Source organism: Colobus angolensis, unplaced genomic scaffold, assembly GCF_000951035.1.
Source record: "Colobus angolensis palliatus isolate OR3802 unplaced genomic scaffold, Cang.pa_1.0 Scaffold233, whole genome shotgun sequence".
Lineage (NCBI taxonomy): Eukaryota > Metazoa > Chordata > Mammalia > Primates > Cercopithecidae > Colobus > Colobus angolensis.
The window spans coordinates 3,101,455-3,117,607 of record NW_012115522.1 but is presented as its reverse complement, the minus strand read 5'-3'; the positions used below and the strand labels follow the sequence as shown (position 1 = coordinate 3,117,607).

At 43.4% G+C, this 16,153-nt stretch overlaps 1 pseudogene; it reads left to right on the top strand.

The window, feature by feature from the left end:
- Window positions 1–4,118: 4,118 nt before the first annotated feature.
- Window positions 4,119–5,011, top strand: LOC105513648 (annotated as a pseudogene).
- The last annotated feature ends 11,142 nt before the right edge of the window (window positions 5,012–16,153 follow it).

Below are 16,153 nucleotides of genomic sequence, written 5' to 3'. Positions count from 1 at the left end.
AGGGGCAGGGCAGTGACATTGGAAATGATGCATTGTGGAGCTGTTTGGGATATCACCAGGGTCAGAGGTCCAGGTTCCTGGAAGGGATTGATGACATTAAGCAAGAAATGTACAGTACTTTGTCGTTTCCACAACAGCTTCCCCTCCCTTTCCTCATACCTGGGCTACAACAGTCTCCTTAAGGGGGCTGCTCCTCTACCACGCAGTCTCTTTCCCACTCTCATCCATTCTCCAAAGCTTCCAAATGCTCCAAATGCATTTCCCCACTAGCTCAAGAGCATGTAGGGATTGCAATCCAACTTATCGGATTCCTGGCAGAAAACAGAGAGGAAGCACTTCTGATCACTAACGGTCATTCTGCTGCATCTGCCTTCCAACCCCATTCGGGCCCTGGTGGCAGCCAAGCTCTATCTCCCAGCATATGTGAGTCCTGCACTGGTGTTTCCTTATGGTGCCCTACTCCCCTCCCTTCCTCAAGATCCCTTGCTTTCCTCAAAACCTACCTTGGAAGTCACCTCTAGAAAACTCTGCCCCTTCATGGGCTGCCTCAACTGTAGCCCAGAAATGACCATTGCCAACTGGACAAGCCCCCCTACTTTGGCTCCCTGTCCCCTCCTCACCACTGAAGACTAGCAGCACAGAGTTGGCCCCGCTGCCCAAAGGGGCTACATCTGGGCTCCCCCACCGGGCAGAAATGATGGCTCCCTGAATCTCTCTCCAGCAGATGACAAGAAGACAGAACTCTGCATCTGCGAGCTGCAGAGACTCCTGCCTCCCCAAGTTCCTGACTTTCACTCTATGTCCCACCCATTCTGCAAGGAGTCCGGGGGGTGGAATGTTCTAAGATGCCAACCTGTCACTGAAGCTCCCACTCCACCCTGCTGACACCTGACTGCCCAGAGGACTCACGGGGCCAGGATGACCTGCCATCCTGGTGTCAGCAATCTACCAAAGAAGTGAAGCCTCCAAGATTTATTCGACCAGGAGAGAAGAAGGTATTCAGCAATGCAGAGAAGATAAACACTGCAGATTAGATAACTGGACAAAACGCTTGAAATTACTCAATGGCACAGGCATCTTTTAATTACCTTGGAACAGGAGATAAGAGTAATGGAAAGCTACAGATAATTCATTAGTTTCTAAAAACCTTTCACATCGAATGTGCCATTTGAAGTTGATGCTTACAAGACACCGAAGAGGCTGGTGAAGGGTTTTCAGGAAGGAAGTAAAATCCAAAGAACAGGAAGAACACAAATCGTTCCTCATAAATGCTAAGTGCGGCACAATGCAGTTATTAGCCACAACTCTACACACTCTTTCCTATTAATGGATAGGTTAAATCTTTTCCAAGTGTGACAAGTGGCATCTGATCACTCCCTAGGGATTTTCTGTTCTTTAGCCACTTCCCTGTCACAATAAATTTTTCTGCAGTTCCTTTTAAAACGTTATTCTCTGGGGGATATTCTAGTTTACTTTGAATAGCCTGTAACAAATATTCCCAACCAAGAGCAGAAAGCCTTGCTCCAACCTGCTCTAACAGAGAGAGAAGTCTGCCCAGCCCATGAAATGACTTCATGACTACAAAACAGCAGGGTGGAGCCGGGCCAGCTCCAACGCTAATTCAGCTCTCTCACTTTTATAGATGAGGACAGTGAGTTCCAGGAAGGGTAAAGGACACGTCCAGGGTCACACAAACTAACAAGTGGTAGAATCTACACCAGATCTGGGTCCCTTAAATTCTGAGACCATATCTAATTTTAAATAGACATTTTCTTTCTATTTTCTGGTTTTTTCTACAGCCTAATAGGGCATGAGATGCTCCACCCAGGTCCGCCTTGAAGGAAAGCCTTAGGGCCTGACTCTGGGAAGCATGGTCAGCACAAAGTCACCAGCTCTCAGCTCCTTCAGGATCTGCCTCGACTAGAGAGGTCTGTGCCACTGGAGGCTGCATCCTTCCTGGGACACCCAGCACCCAGTGACTGAGGTGGGTGGGGTACAAAGGCCCAGCCATTTCTGCTCAGCAAGGTCTACACCGATGCCCAGTATTCACTCCATGGCTCCCCAGTGCCACTCTCTCCAGAATGTGGTCTTACTGCCTCTCCAACCAGTGATGCAGCAGAAGAGGGAAATGAGATGCCTGGGGTGGCTGGACCATCTCCTTACAGGCCTCTGCCCAGCAACCCCAAACCTTTCAGTTCACATGGAATAGAGCAGGTTCCAGGAGCTGGCCAAGCAATTGCATGTGAGCACATAGATGCCCTCATGTCTTCTCCTAGGGAGCAATGGGTCACTCGTATCCTTGTGGCATTGATAGCATTTGTTGGTTTTGCTTAAAGAGGTAGAAAGTTTAAAAAAATAAGGCATGATTTGGCAGAAAGGCACAAGACACTTGGGTTCTAGTTATTTGAGCATTTGTGGGTGAAGTGATCCTATGTCCAGTATGCCTGGTTCGTGCCTGTCACCCCAGGGTCACTATTAATAGCGCTGCCTTTCACCCTCAAAGGCCTCAAATACCTCACATGTGGTCACCCAATGCAAAAGCCATAGTACCTCAGAGCAAGTCTCTCTGGCTGTCTATCCTCCTCTCCAGTCTTGGATATTTTGAGAGAAAGAGGAAGACGGTGTTCTGGGTGGTGAGTGGAAAGAATGCCCTTCCAGGACAGACTTGGGTTTGAATGACCTCTGGACCAGACACCGGCTCAGAGACTTTGGATGAGTTTCCCAGCCTCTTACTGCCTTATCTGAAAAGTGGAAGTAATTAAACACACCTAGCCTTTCATGTATGGTTGTTGAGAACACTGAGTCAATACCGGATATGAAGTTTCTCTGGAAATTGTGAAGCCCTATTCAGATGTAAGTCTGGACGAAATGCCTAATAATAAGTATTTGCTAAATGATTGAATGATTGACTCATTGAATGGGTGGAATGGGGGGAATGTTAGGTATAATTATTATCAATGTGTGACAATGATAAAATGACAACCAGGTTTTTTTTTTTTTTCAAGTTGATGGGTCACCCCTCAAGAGGTGAAGTCTATTCCCCTAGTCTTGAATATAGGCTGGACATAGGGACACATTTCTAAGGAAGACAACAGAAAACAGCACAAGTGACACTGTGTGTGTTCCAAGGCTAGACTATGAAAGGTACTTTAGCCTGGCTCTCCCTTGGGACGCTTGCTCTTCAATCCTTGCTGCCATGTTGTGAAGAAACCCAGGCAACAATGGAGAGGCTGAGCATATGCGTTCTAGTCCTCAGTCCCAGTGGAGGTCCTAGCAAACAGACAGCATCAACAGACAGCCTTTGAGATGACTGCAGCTCCCATCAATGTCTTATTGCAACCTCACAAGAGATCCCCAGTGAGAACCACCTCCTGAGCCCAGTCAACAATAAATGATTGTTTTGTGGTTAAAAAAAAAAGTCAATGGGAATGTGTTCTGAAAGCAAGATGCATCTCTTGGAGCAAACTGCCTCCCAAGGATATGAGAAGGGCCACGCTAGGTATGACTCCCTGCCTCTGCAGCTGGAAATGTACAGCCCTGACAGCAGCCTCTGGGGTGTGCCACCCAACACACTCCATTTTCTCTAATAGCCAATTATAACTCTCATCTCCGCAAGTATCTTAATCTTTGAAATTACTTTTGCAGGCACTACCACCTCTTGGGATAATGGTTCCATAAGCTTCTTCCCTATGAAACTCCTCCAGAATTTGAAAAATAAATACATGTACACTTTATCCACTGCTCTTACTGTTTTAGAGATTACGATCACGTTCAGTCTTCAGCTTCCCCTTCCCAGAATGAGTCGTCTGGTGTTTTTGTCACAACCCCTAATGGCATGCCAGTGTGGCACCTAAAACATTCAAGACCTGGGGAGTCAGTGTCAACTTCCAATGAAACAGAGTTGAACTAAATAGCTTATTTGTTAATAGGTGTATAGTTTTAATAGGCTTTGAAAACAGCATGTAGGTTTTAATTTGTGTTAATGAATGTAGTCCCTACTGAAGTACTTGAAAATAAATGCACAATGATCTGAATTCCACGTTAAGATTCTTGCCCTTTCTGTCCCCTAGTGCTGCTGGGTCTGCAGGTCTCTGTTGAGTCACGGATGTGGGTCTCTGTTCCGCAGGATGGGGTTTGTTAAAGTTATTAAGAATAAGGCCTACTTTAAGAGATAGCAAGTGAAATTTAGAAGATGCCAAGAGGGTAAAACTGATTACTATGCTCAGAAATGTTTGGTGATACAGGATAAAAATAAATATAACACACCCAAATACAGGATGATAGTTCATGTAACAAACAGAGATATCATTTATCAGATTGCTTATGCCCATATAGAGGGGGATATGATAGTCTGTGTGGCATATGCACACGAACTGCCAAATATGATGTGAAGGTTGGCCTAACAAATTACACTGCAGTGTATTGTACTGGCCTGCTGCTGGCCCACAGGCTTCTCAATAGGTTTGGCATGGAAAAGATCTATGAAGGCCAAGTGGAGGTGACTGGTGATAAATATAATGTGGAAAGCATTGATGGTCAGCCAAGTGCCTTTACCTGCTATTTGGATGCAGGCCTTGCCAGAATTATCACTGGCAATAAAGTTTTTGGCACCCTGAAGGGAGCTGTGGGTGGAAGCTTGTCTATCTCTCACAGTACCAAACGATTCCCTGGTTATGATTCTGAAAGCAAGGAATTTAAACACCGGAAGCACATCCTGGGCCAAAATGTTGCAGATTACATGTGCTACTTAATGGAACAAGATGAAGATGCTTACAAGAAACAGTTCTCTCAATACATAAAGAACAGTGTAACTCCAGACATGATGGAAGAGACGTATAAGAAAGCTCACACTGCTATACGAGAGAATTCAGTCTATGAAAGGAAGCCCAAGAAAGAAGTTAAAAAGAAGAGGTGGAACCGTCCCAAAATGTCCCTTGCTCAGAAGAAAGATCAGGTAGCTCAAAAGAAGGTAAGCTTCCTCAGAGCTTAGGAGCAGGCTGCTGAGAGCTAAACCAAACAATTTTCTATGAGGATTTTTCAGATAAAGACAATAAACTTACGGATAGCAACTAAAAAAGATTCTTATGTATGGTTTTTATACATGTTAAAAGCTATAATTTTTCCTTGGGAATAAAGCTCCACAATCCTAGTTAAAAAAAAAAAAAAGGCCAAGAAAATGTTTGCATGCCTTATGCCACCCTGCTCAAAACCCTCCAGACTCACTGCTTCTTGCCGCAGAATAGCATCCATGGGGCTCAAATTGGTGAGCAGCCATCACTGGTCCTCCAACCTGATGCCTCTTTCCCCAGCAAAGCATCAGCAATGGTGGATCTGATTTACTCACTGACTCCCACACCTGTATTGCCTCCCCTTGTTGTGCTTGTCTGCCAATCCTTCCTCCCATAGCGAGAGTGCCTATCTATCTTCACCCAACGTTCCCAATTCCCTGTTGTGTTTCTTTTTGTAAGCTCTAACGCTTTATAAAGATTGCTTTATGTCTTCTCTTCTTAGAGGTCTTGCAAAGAACAAAGAGGGAATTTACATATTTTTAATTAAATAAAACGTATTTTATTTTGCAATTACCATATGGGTCCACTGGGATCCTTTTTATCTAAGGGCAATGTGTATAAGAGACATTACAGGATCTAGGTGATCTTATTTTTCTTATATCTTGAGATACTTTACTATTTTATTATCCTGGGAATTATTGTTATTCAATTATTATTATCCTGACAATTCCATCATTCTTCCATTTAAAAATTATTTTCATCATTTTTGGCATCGTTGGAAACAACTGATAAGTAACCCAACTGTTAAGTAACAATTGCTCCTAATCATGCCAAAAATGATGAAAATAATTTTTATTCATTTTTTTTTTTTTGAGAGGGAGTCTCACTCTGTTATCCAGGCTGGAGTGCATCGGCATGATTTCGGCTCACTGCAACCTCCGCCTCCCGGGTTCACTCAAGGAATTTTTCCTGCCTGAGTCTCCCAGGTAGCTGGGACTACAGGCGTGTGCCATCATGCCCTTCTAATTTTTTGTATTTTTTTTTTTTTTTTTTTTTAGAGAAGGGGTTTCACCATGTTAGCCAAGATGGTCTCGATCTCCCGACCTCGTGATCTGCCCACCTTGGCCTCCCAAAGTGCTGGGATTACAGGCGTGAGCCACCACGCTCGGCCTGAAAAACCTTTTTAAATGGAAGAATGATGGAATTGCCTAGAAGGATGGTGTAATACTGAAGCAAATCATCATCCTTCCTTTAAAAAAAAAAATTAAATTGTTTTTTAAACTTTTTGTGAGTATCTACTAAGTGTATATATTTAGGTGGCACATGAGATGTTTTGATACAAGCATGCAATGCAAAATAAGTATGTCATGAAGAGTGGGGTATCCATCCACTCAAGCATTTATCCTTTGAGTTACAAATAATCCAATGACATTCTTTATTTTAAAATATACAGTGAAGTTATTATTGACTATAGTCACCCTATTATGCTATCAAATAATAGGTCTTATTCATTCTTTCTAAATTTTTGGACCGATGAACCATCCCCTCCTCCCTCCCAATTACCCTTCCCAGTCTCTGGTAAACATCCTTCTGCTCTCTATGTCCATGAGTTCAATTGATTTGATTTTTAGGTCCTACAGAGAAGTAAGAACATTCGATGTCTTTCTGTGCCTGGCTTATTTCACTTAACATGATGATTTCCAGTTCCATCCATGTTGTTGCAAATGACTGGCTCTCATGCTTTTGGTGGCTGAATAGTACTCCATTGTGCACGCATATCACATTTTCTTTATGCATTCATCAGTCAATGGACACAGGTTACTTCCAAATCTTAGCTATCTTAAATGGTACTGCAACAGACATGGAGTGAGGACACGTCTTTGTTATACTGAGTTCCTGTATTTTGGGTTTATACCCAGCAGTGGGATTGCTGGATCATCTGGCAACTCTATTTTTAGTTTTTTTGAGGAATCTCCAAACTGTTCCTTTCATTTTCTTATTACCCAAAGAATGACACACCATCTCTCAGGAAGGTACAGAAGAAGACAGGAGACACCATCTTTGTAGGCTGCTTTTTGCCTTCACTGAACACACTTGACAAATCAGAATTTTTCATTTTCCACCCATAAAGGCAAAGAAAATAAAATGTACAGAAAAAGACATTCCATATTATTAGATGAACCAGAAAATGAAATGAAGAAACAGAGAGTGGCACCGTAGACACGGATAATGATAGTAAAATATATCCTTAAAGTGAAATCTCAGGCTCTCAGGCCTCAGATGACACCACCCTAAGTGAGTGTCCTCAAACTTAAGAATCAATGCGTGAACCATGTCTTTTTAAGAACAAAAAGGAAATGTAACATTTTTGCCCTATTAATCAACAGAAAGGACTTCATCATGCAATAATTTGTGACAAGAACCTGGAACATCTCCTTTTGTTAAAAGGACATGTGGCCCGGGCGCAGTGGCTCACGCCTGTAATCCCAGTACTTTGAGAGGCCAAAGCGGATGGATCACCTGATGTCAGGAGTTCGAGACCAGCCTGATCAACATGGTGAAACTATCTCTACTAAAAATTAAAAAAAAAAAAAATTAGCTGGACATTGTGGCACACATCTGTAATCCCAGCTACTTGGGAGGCAGAGGCAGGAGAATCACTTGAACCCAGGAGGCAGAGGTTGCAGTGAGCTGAGATTGCACCATTGCACTCCAGTCTGGGCAACAAGAGCGAAACTCCATCTCAAAAAACAAAGGACACGTTACTGCAGTGTTTCATTTTTAACTATGTTTGTGGCTCAAAATTTATTTGATGCAAAAAGGTCAGCTATGTTTGCATTCTCATTAAAATTTTTAGTAAAGTTGTTTTTTACTATACATTTATTCTCAATTCTGTAAAGTATTCACAGGATGACTTACGATATGAAAGTAAATTAATAATCCATTGGACGTGGATGGTAAATCGTGATGACCGTTTGTCCTGGCGTCCTGAGAACTGAGGTCCAGGCAGGGTCCTGTCTACCTTCTAAAACTTTCTCTTGCTGTTCCAGTCCACCCAGAACTTTCTCTTTCCTGAATTATTATTCCAAGAACTTCCACCAAAACAGTTTCGACGTTAATGGAGGTTAGTGCTTGCTTGGTTTCTTACCTAACTCGAATCATAAAGCTCTTTGAGGCAAAGACATTCATCCAACAAACATTCAAGTGCTGATGGGGACTGTGGCTGGCCATGGGGACACAATAGTAGGCAAATTAGACCTCATCCCTCTCCTCATGGCATTTACCCAAGACCTCGGCTGTGCCAGTGCCAGAACTAGATCAAAGGAGAGTGCAGTCGAAAGGCTCAGAGCTTTAGTGTAGACAGACCTGGGTTTGAATTTCACCATCACCACTTCCCATCTGTGGGACCTTGGGAAAACGTCTTCACCTCTCTGAACTATGTTCTCTTTTATCTGAGAAGTCAAGATTCTATTTCCTTTCTTGAAAAGATGAGTATTAATTTGCTAGGATTGCCGTCGCAGAATGCTACAGACTGGGTGGCTTAAACAACTGATATTTATTTTCTTACCATTCGGGAGGCAGGAGGTCCAAGATCAAGGTGGCAGCAGGTTTAGTTGCTCCTACGGTCTCTCTCTTGGACTTGCAGACAACCACCTTCTTGCTGTGTCCTCATGGCCTGCCCTCTGTGTGTGTGTCTCTTTCTCTTCGTGTTTTATGCCACCAGTCATCATGGACTAGGGTGCACCTACATGACTGTTTTTTTTTTTTACCTTAATTGCTTCTTCAAAGGCCCTAACTCCAAACACAGTCACACTAGGGGTTAGGGCTTCAACATGTGAGTTTAAGGTAGACACAATTCCGTCCATAACAGAGTGTTATGAAGATTAAAACATATACTTTTTTTTTTAAGAGACAGTCTCACTCTGTTGCCTGGACTGGAGTGCAATAGTGCAATCATATCTCACTGCAGCCTCAACCACCTGGGCTCAAGCAATCCTCCCACCTCAGCCTCCCAAGTAGCTTAGAGACTACAGGCACACATCACCACACTTGACTACTTTTCTTATTTTTTGTAGAGACAGGGTCTCACTTTGTTGCCCAGGCTGGTTTCAAACTCCTGGCCTCAAGTGATTCTCCCACCTCAACTTCCCAAAGTGCTGGGATTATAGGCATGAGCCACAGCATCCTGCCAGAGCATATGCCTTATGTATATATCTGGTATTCCACAGATGCTCAATATAAAAGTTATCTAATTGTCAGTTAAGGTATCTTGACACCCAAGTCAATATCCTTTTGGCAGAACTCTTTAAACAAGTTGATATGGTTTGGCTGTGTCCCCATCCAAATCTCATCTTGAATTGTAGCTCCCATAATTCCCACGTGTTGTGGGAGAGAACCAGTGGGAGGTAATTGAATCATAAGGGCGGGTCTTTCTCATGTTGTTCTCATGATAGTGAATAAGTCTGATGGTTTTATAAAGGGGAGTTCCCCTGCACACACTCTCTTATCTGCACCATGTAAGATGAGACTTTGCTCCTCATTCACCTTCAGCCGTGCTTGTGAGGCCTCCCTGGCCATGTGGAACTGTGAGTTCATTAAATCTCTTTCCTTTATAAATTAGTCAGTGGGTAATTTATAAATTACGCAGTCAGTGCTTAATAAATGATGTATCCTTGGACATGCCTAGTACGGTGGTGAGCATGTAATAAGTAATCAGGGCACATTCGGTGATTGACTCTATCAGGGAACTGGGCTGTTTTCACACACAGGCTTTAAGGAATAGGAGAGAAAGTACCACATCTGAGGTCTGAAGTACTGAATTCAAGTGTAGATTCTGCTCCTTAGCAGCACATGAGCTTGAGATGTTACTTCATCTAAAACCCATTTCCTCACTTGTCAGATGAGAATAATAGCACCTCTTCTGCACAGTTGCTTTGAAGCCTAAGTGAGATAATGTCTATGAAATCATCTCTCCTGGCACATAGTAAGAGATCAGTACATATTAGCTGAGTTTATCAGGGTTTATCTGACTGTGCATCTCTAGGGAGGTAAATAACACTGTCATGCCCCCACCAGCATTTTCATACAGGTAAAACTGGGTTCAAATGAACACAGAGATAAGTATGACATGGAAACATGCAATGGATATGTCCCAGGAAGACAACACAGGAAAGGATTAGAATAGGCACACTGGTCCCAATCTTGAAGTCCTGGGGTATTCAGCCTTCCAGATTTTTCCACCACCCAAGGGACTCCCCTTCCACCTGCCCTCTGCCCCCACTCCCCTCTCCACACACATAAACATCAGCAGGAATATCTGTTTTATGGGGCCCTTTCCTTAACCCACCCTCCTCTTTCGCCAGTGGGATAAAGGGTGAGGGGTAAGAGATTCTCCTCTGGCCATTCAGATTCTCTCTTTTGGGTTGATTTTAGATTTGGGGCAAAGAAAGTGCGAGGTAATTCCAGAACACACTGTGCCAGAAAACAGTGTTCCAAAACTAATGGGATCAGGCTGGAGCACAGAAGCCATGGGCCAAATCTGGGGCAATTGAACATCAGAAAAGAATTACAGTAAGTGTTTGTGGTACCTTGATTATTTTTTTTTAAGATCTATACATCCACAGTGCTCCTAAAGAGAAAGAATGAGAGAAGCAAAAAGAAGAGAGAAAAGCTCTTCTTTACAAGAAAACCATGAATAAATGAGGACGGAGCCATAGAAAATTATCATTGTGCAATCCCCAACATAATCACTGATTCCAGCAAGAATCATCAAAAAATATATTGGATAAAGAGTTACAGAGAAACAGAATAATCACACAGTCTCAAGGTTATCACCTGACAGATTCCTTGTTGACTAGAAAGGCAAAATTATCATTACAATGGAAGACTGTTCAGTTACTATATCAACTAATTAATCAAATTTAGTTTCCTCCTAATGAATCTAATCATGAAGAAACACCAGACAAATCCAGAATGGGGACATTCCAAAAGACAACTGGCCAGAACACTCCAAAAAGTCAATGTCAAGAAACAGAAGAAGCACTACTGCGCTCCAGCCTGGGCACCACAGCAAGCGAGACTCTGCCTCTAAATTAAAAAAAAAATAAAAAGACCAAAAAATGTAATATACAAGCTTAACTGGATTCTTTTCTTCTTCCTTTTTTTTTTTTTTTTTTTCATTTCTTTCTTGAGACAGAGTCTCACTCTGTCATCCAGGCTGGAATGCAGTGGCGCAATCTCAGCTCACTGTAACCTCCGCCTTCCGGGTTCCAGCCATTCTCCTGCCTCAGCCTCCCGAGTAGCTGGGACTACAGAATCACTTGAACCCAGGAGGCAGAGGTTGCAGTGAGTTGAGATTGTTTTCATTTTTATAGTTTTTTGTATAGTCTGAAATTGTTTTTACACTGAGCATGTATTCCTCGTATAATCAGAAAAATAAAAATAAAAACTCTCTTTTGTGGGGAAAATACCATTTCCTATTCCGTAAGTAAACTTTCCAGCTCAGGAAATTATTGGGACAATTGTTTTGTGGTAGAATGTTTATTCATTCAGCAAATAGTTCAGTCTAAAATATTGTATTGCTTGCAAAGACTCTAGATATGTAAGGTCCTCTCATCTAACCTTAAAAATTTTCTCCCTACTTTACCATATATATAAGAACATAAAATAAAATCTTGACCAAGCACAGTGGCTCACACTTGTAATCCCAGCATTTTGGGAGGCCAAAGCAGGTGGATCACCTGAGGTCAGGAGTTTGAGACCAGCCTGACCAACATAGTGAAATCCCATCTCTACTAAATACAAAAAATTAACCAGGCATAGTGAAGCATGCCTGTGATCCCAGCTAATTGGGAGGCTGAGGCAGGAGAATCACTTGAACCCAGGAGGTGGAGGTTGCAGTGAGCTAAGATTGTGCCATTGTACTCCAGCCTGGGCAACAAGAGTGAAACTCTGAGAAGAAAGAAAGAGAGAAAGAGGAAGGAAGGAAGGAAGGAAGGAAGGAAGGAAGGAAGGAAGGAAGGAAGGAAGGAAGGAAGGAAGGAAGGAAGGAAGGAAGGAAGGAAAGAAGGGAAGGAGGGAGGGAGGGAGGAAGGGAGGAAGGGAGGAAGGGAGGAAAGGAGGGAGGGAGGGGTGAAAAGGAGGAAAAATCACTACATCAGTGCTTGCTTTCTTGTCTCCCACCAATTCACGTCTGTATTTATTTTACGCAGTATGATCATCCAGCCTTCCTTTTACTACCCTCTTCTGAGTCTGTTGTTCATTAAGACCTTCCAGAACCTATTCACATTTGGGACATGCACTGCTTTGTGTAGGTACCAAATGCAGTTTTTAAGCTTCGAGGGCTCCAGTGCGTTTCGGCTGGGATTCGGTCTCATTCTTGTTTGTGCCCAGCCCCTAGCATAGTGCATGGTACTAACAGGCCCTCCATGCATGTGTGTCAAATGAATGAACACCAATCTGTACAGTTAGCTTAGGGGGAGGGGTGGCTTGGTCTTGTTTAGAGTATGCACATGCACAGAGCTATGGAATGCAAATAAGAACATTTCCACCCAAACCCTGAGCCCTGACTCAGGGCTCTCTGGTGCCTTTTGTCTCCAAGCAGCAGGGAATTCAAGCAGAAAATTCACTATTAATGGTTCAATAAAACATTCAGGTCCTGGATGTGGCCCCAGGGGAAGCCTGCAGCAGCATGGAATACAGATGTGTTTCCCCAGGAGGGCGCCCCATGCTCATTTAGCCTTATCTGTCAGGAGGATAGGAGCCTGGACTCCTGGAGCCAGGACTGGGTACCTCTTCAACGCTGGGGCACAAAGCCACAGGGAAAGGTGCAGGGAAGTTTCAGCAGGTGCCCGTCAGTCACTCTGAAAAACTTCCTCTCCTGGGGATTTGCAGCACTCAGTTTGTTGTACAAGACACCAGAGGTTAATCGCATACCTTATCCTCGGTGAAACAATTGTATTATCTTAAACGACCATGTGGCTTCACATTTTTTTAGGCGCTGTGTTCATGTGTTTCAGCGAGATACATTTGGCAAATAATTCTAACAGCGCCAGCTCACGTGGATGTTTGGTAAACGCTCTTTGATTGTAATGATGGCAGACAGAGCTGGAACTACCAGCTGTGCGTACATGTGTGCACGTGTGGATGTGTGTGTTTCTGTGTCTCTATGTAGCCAGCAGAAGCCTAGGCAGGGTGGGGGAAGCCATGGGGGAGGAAGAAGGTTACAACAAGGTGTTCTGGCAATGTCTTTTAATTAATATCGAAAACCTGAACTTAGAAGTCTTAGAGATCTATTATTTTATTTTGCAAAGGACTAAAACTATTTTCTTTCTAAAAAAAAAAAAAAAATCTATCTTGTATCTTCCTTTTCTAGAGCCACAGAATAGCTTTGGGAAGATAGTCATCTTGCGTGAACAAAAACACAATTTTATGAAATGGCATTTCACCAGTTTTACACCAACACTCTTTGATGAGGAGCAGGGGAGAAGCAGAAAGAAGGGACTCTCTTCCATTTAAGCACGGGTTCGGACCATGGCAGGCTGTCACGTCTCTGATGGTGGTAGTGAAGGAAAGATTTGAGATTTGAGATTTCCTTTTCTAGAAACAGGAAACATCTAGGGATTAGGAGATATTCATGTGACACTATTTGCTGAAAAAATAAAAAGCTTTCAGTGTAGTTGTTGGACCATTTGTATGTCTATTTCTAGCTGGCTTTTGAGGCTGCAGTCATCCATACAGAACCAGCCACATAAAGACAGATGAACACCTACAGAGGCCCTCCCACTCTCCCCAATCAATAAGTATTTAGTGTCAGCCCTTGATGACCACTCCTAAAATACTGTCATAGCATCACTCCCCATGCACAGAAACATTCAATGTCTTCCCAATGCCCTACTAATCCCTACTGGGTAAAGTGTAAGCTATTGAGGCCACTTTTTAAGGCCTTTTACAGTCTCACCCTACATGCATTTCCAGCCTCTGCAGCTGCTCCCTTCTACAAAGCCACCTCCAGGCCAGCTCACCTGGCCTGCTAGCTCTCACCCTTTCCCCATCTCTGCCTATCCAATCTCGCCCGTCCTTCAAGACCCTGCTCAAATCTCCCCTGTCAGCCAAATCTTTTCCACCATCCCAGCTGGAGGAGATGCATTTCCCTTAAGTAGCCGGGTGTCTTTTGCTAACACTAGAAATGCCGTCTGCACATTTTTTAGTTCTTGCAGCTCATCCTCCAAGCCAGACTGTGAGCTCTTTGAGTGCAGAAATTTTTATTATATGGTATTGAATCCCCTGCCCATTAATACATGCCTTCTGCGTATCAACAAGCACTGGGTGCCCAATGCATGCATGTGAAATTGATTAACTTCAATGTGCCTGGCACTGTGCTCAGTTGCATAGAAATAAGAAAGAATATAAGTTGCTTCCCTCCAGCAGTTTCCAGTTTTCCGAGAGAGGCAAAATACAGTACCAACAGAGAACAGTACGAGGTGCATTCTGCAATGCAAACTGCAAATCTGGAAATAACAATTGTTCAGACATATCATCCAGAAAACTGATGTAAGCTTATAAAAGGAAAAGGCCACCTTTTAATTAGGCATAAGAGTGGGTTGTACTTGAGATGGCCTTGAGCAATAATCATTATATTTTGTAATTGTCTGCTATTTTATAGTTTTCAAAGCTCCTTCATTTACATTAACTGAATAAATTATCACACCACCATTGTTAGGTATCATTATGACTATTATTTTTCTGTTTTCATAGAGCCAGGGTCTCACTTCTCACTATGTTGCCCAGGCTGGTTTCAAACTCCTGGCCTCAAGCGATCCTCCCACTTTGGCCTCCCAAAGTGCTGGGATTACAGGCGTGAGCCCCTGCACCTGGTCCCTATGCCCATTTTAAAGAATAAGAATTCAAGGTTCTGGTTGTGCTGTGGCTCGTGCCTGTAATCTCAACATTTTGGGAGGCCTAGGCAGGAGGATTGCTGAGGCCAGGAGTCTGAGACCAGCGTGGTCAACATAGTGAGACCCCCATCTCTACAAAAAGGTCCTGATAGCAGGAGTGGTTTGGCTCAAGTCATACGGCAATGTGGGGGCTAAGCCAGGACTCAACCACTGGCATTTGGAGTTCAGGTTCACTACCTTGTACTACTATCATTCTTTGCCTTTAAACTAGAATTCTGGAACAAGGTATTGAAACAAAATGAAAATACCATTTTAAAAATATTAAGCAGGCTGCTGTGGATAGGATAGATTGAAGAAAGAGAGTGGGAAGAGAGCATGCGCACCCTAGGAACTCTGACAGACGGCGATAGAGATGAATTGATTACATTTGGTAACATCTGAATACAAAGATGAGGGAAGGAGTGAGAAGAAAGATGGCTGAGGTTATAAAACAGAGTGGCTGGGAGACTGTCATCACTGACACTGAAAATGCGGATGGGGGTTTTAGCTAGCAAGGATATCACAACATCCTTGTGAGCATCAAGGTGACATCTGAGTGAGAACATCTCAAAGGTGCTAGAATTATGGTATCCAAATCTAAGGGGAGATCTGGGCTGGAGGGAGCCCCAAGAGGCTCCCACAAAGAGTGGAGTTGTGAGAGCAAATGAGCTAACCTATGAAACCTGTGACTAATTTAACAGGGGACAAGCTGAAGAGGGGGTTGCCTCTCCAACATGGAACATACATCTATTTCTGAAAAATTATTAAACAAAAGGATATCAGACCCCCTCCACGGCACTCAAATCAACTGCACTATCCTACAAGGCTTTTTGGGGACTGTGATCAGGCTTCTGAAGTGCCTGGATGCTGGGACACCTGGACACCTGGATGCCTGCATGCCTTCTTATTCTGAGCATGGCATTTTTTAGGTTTCTATGATCTTTACATTCAAGTTTCAGGACACAGCTTCTAGCTGTATTGATGGGGTTCTGAAGATGTAGCCATGGGACCTGCATGGGATGTTCCCAGGACATTGTGACATGGCAATGCGGGGGCACATTGTCAGCTTAGTGTTCAGGGATTCCAGCTCCTGGGTTCAGGGCTGAGGGTGGAAAGGATGCCCTGTGCACATTATTCACTCATGTCCTGCAGTGACCTTTAGTTTCCTTTCTGGGATTGTATCTCCATTATATGATGAGCAGAGTTTCA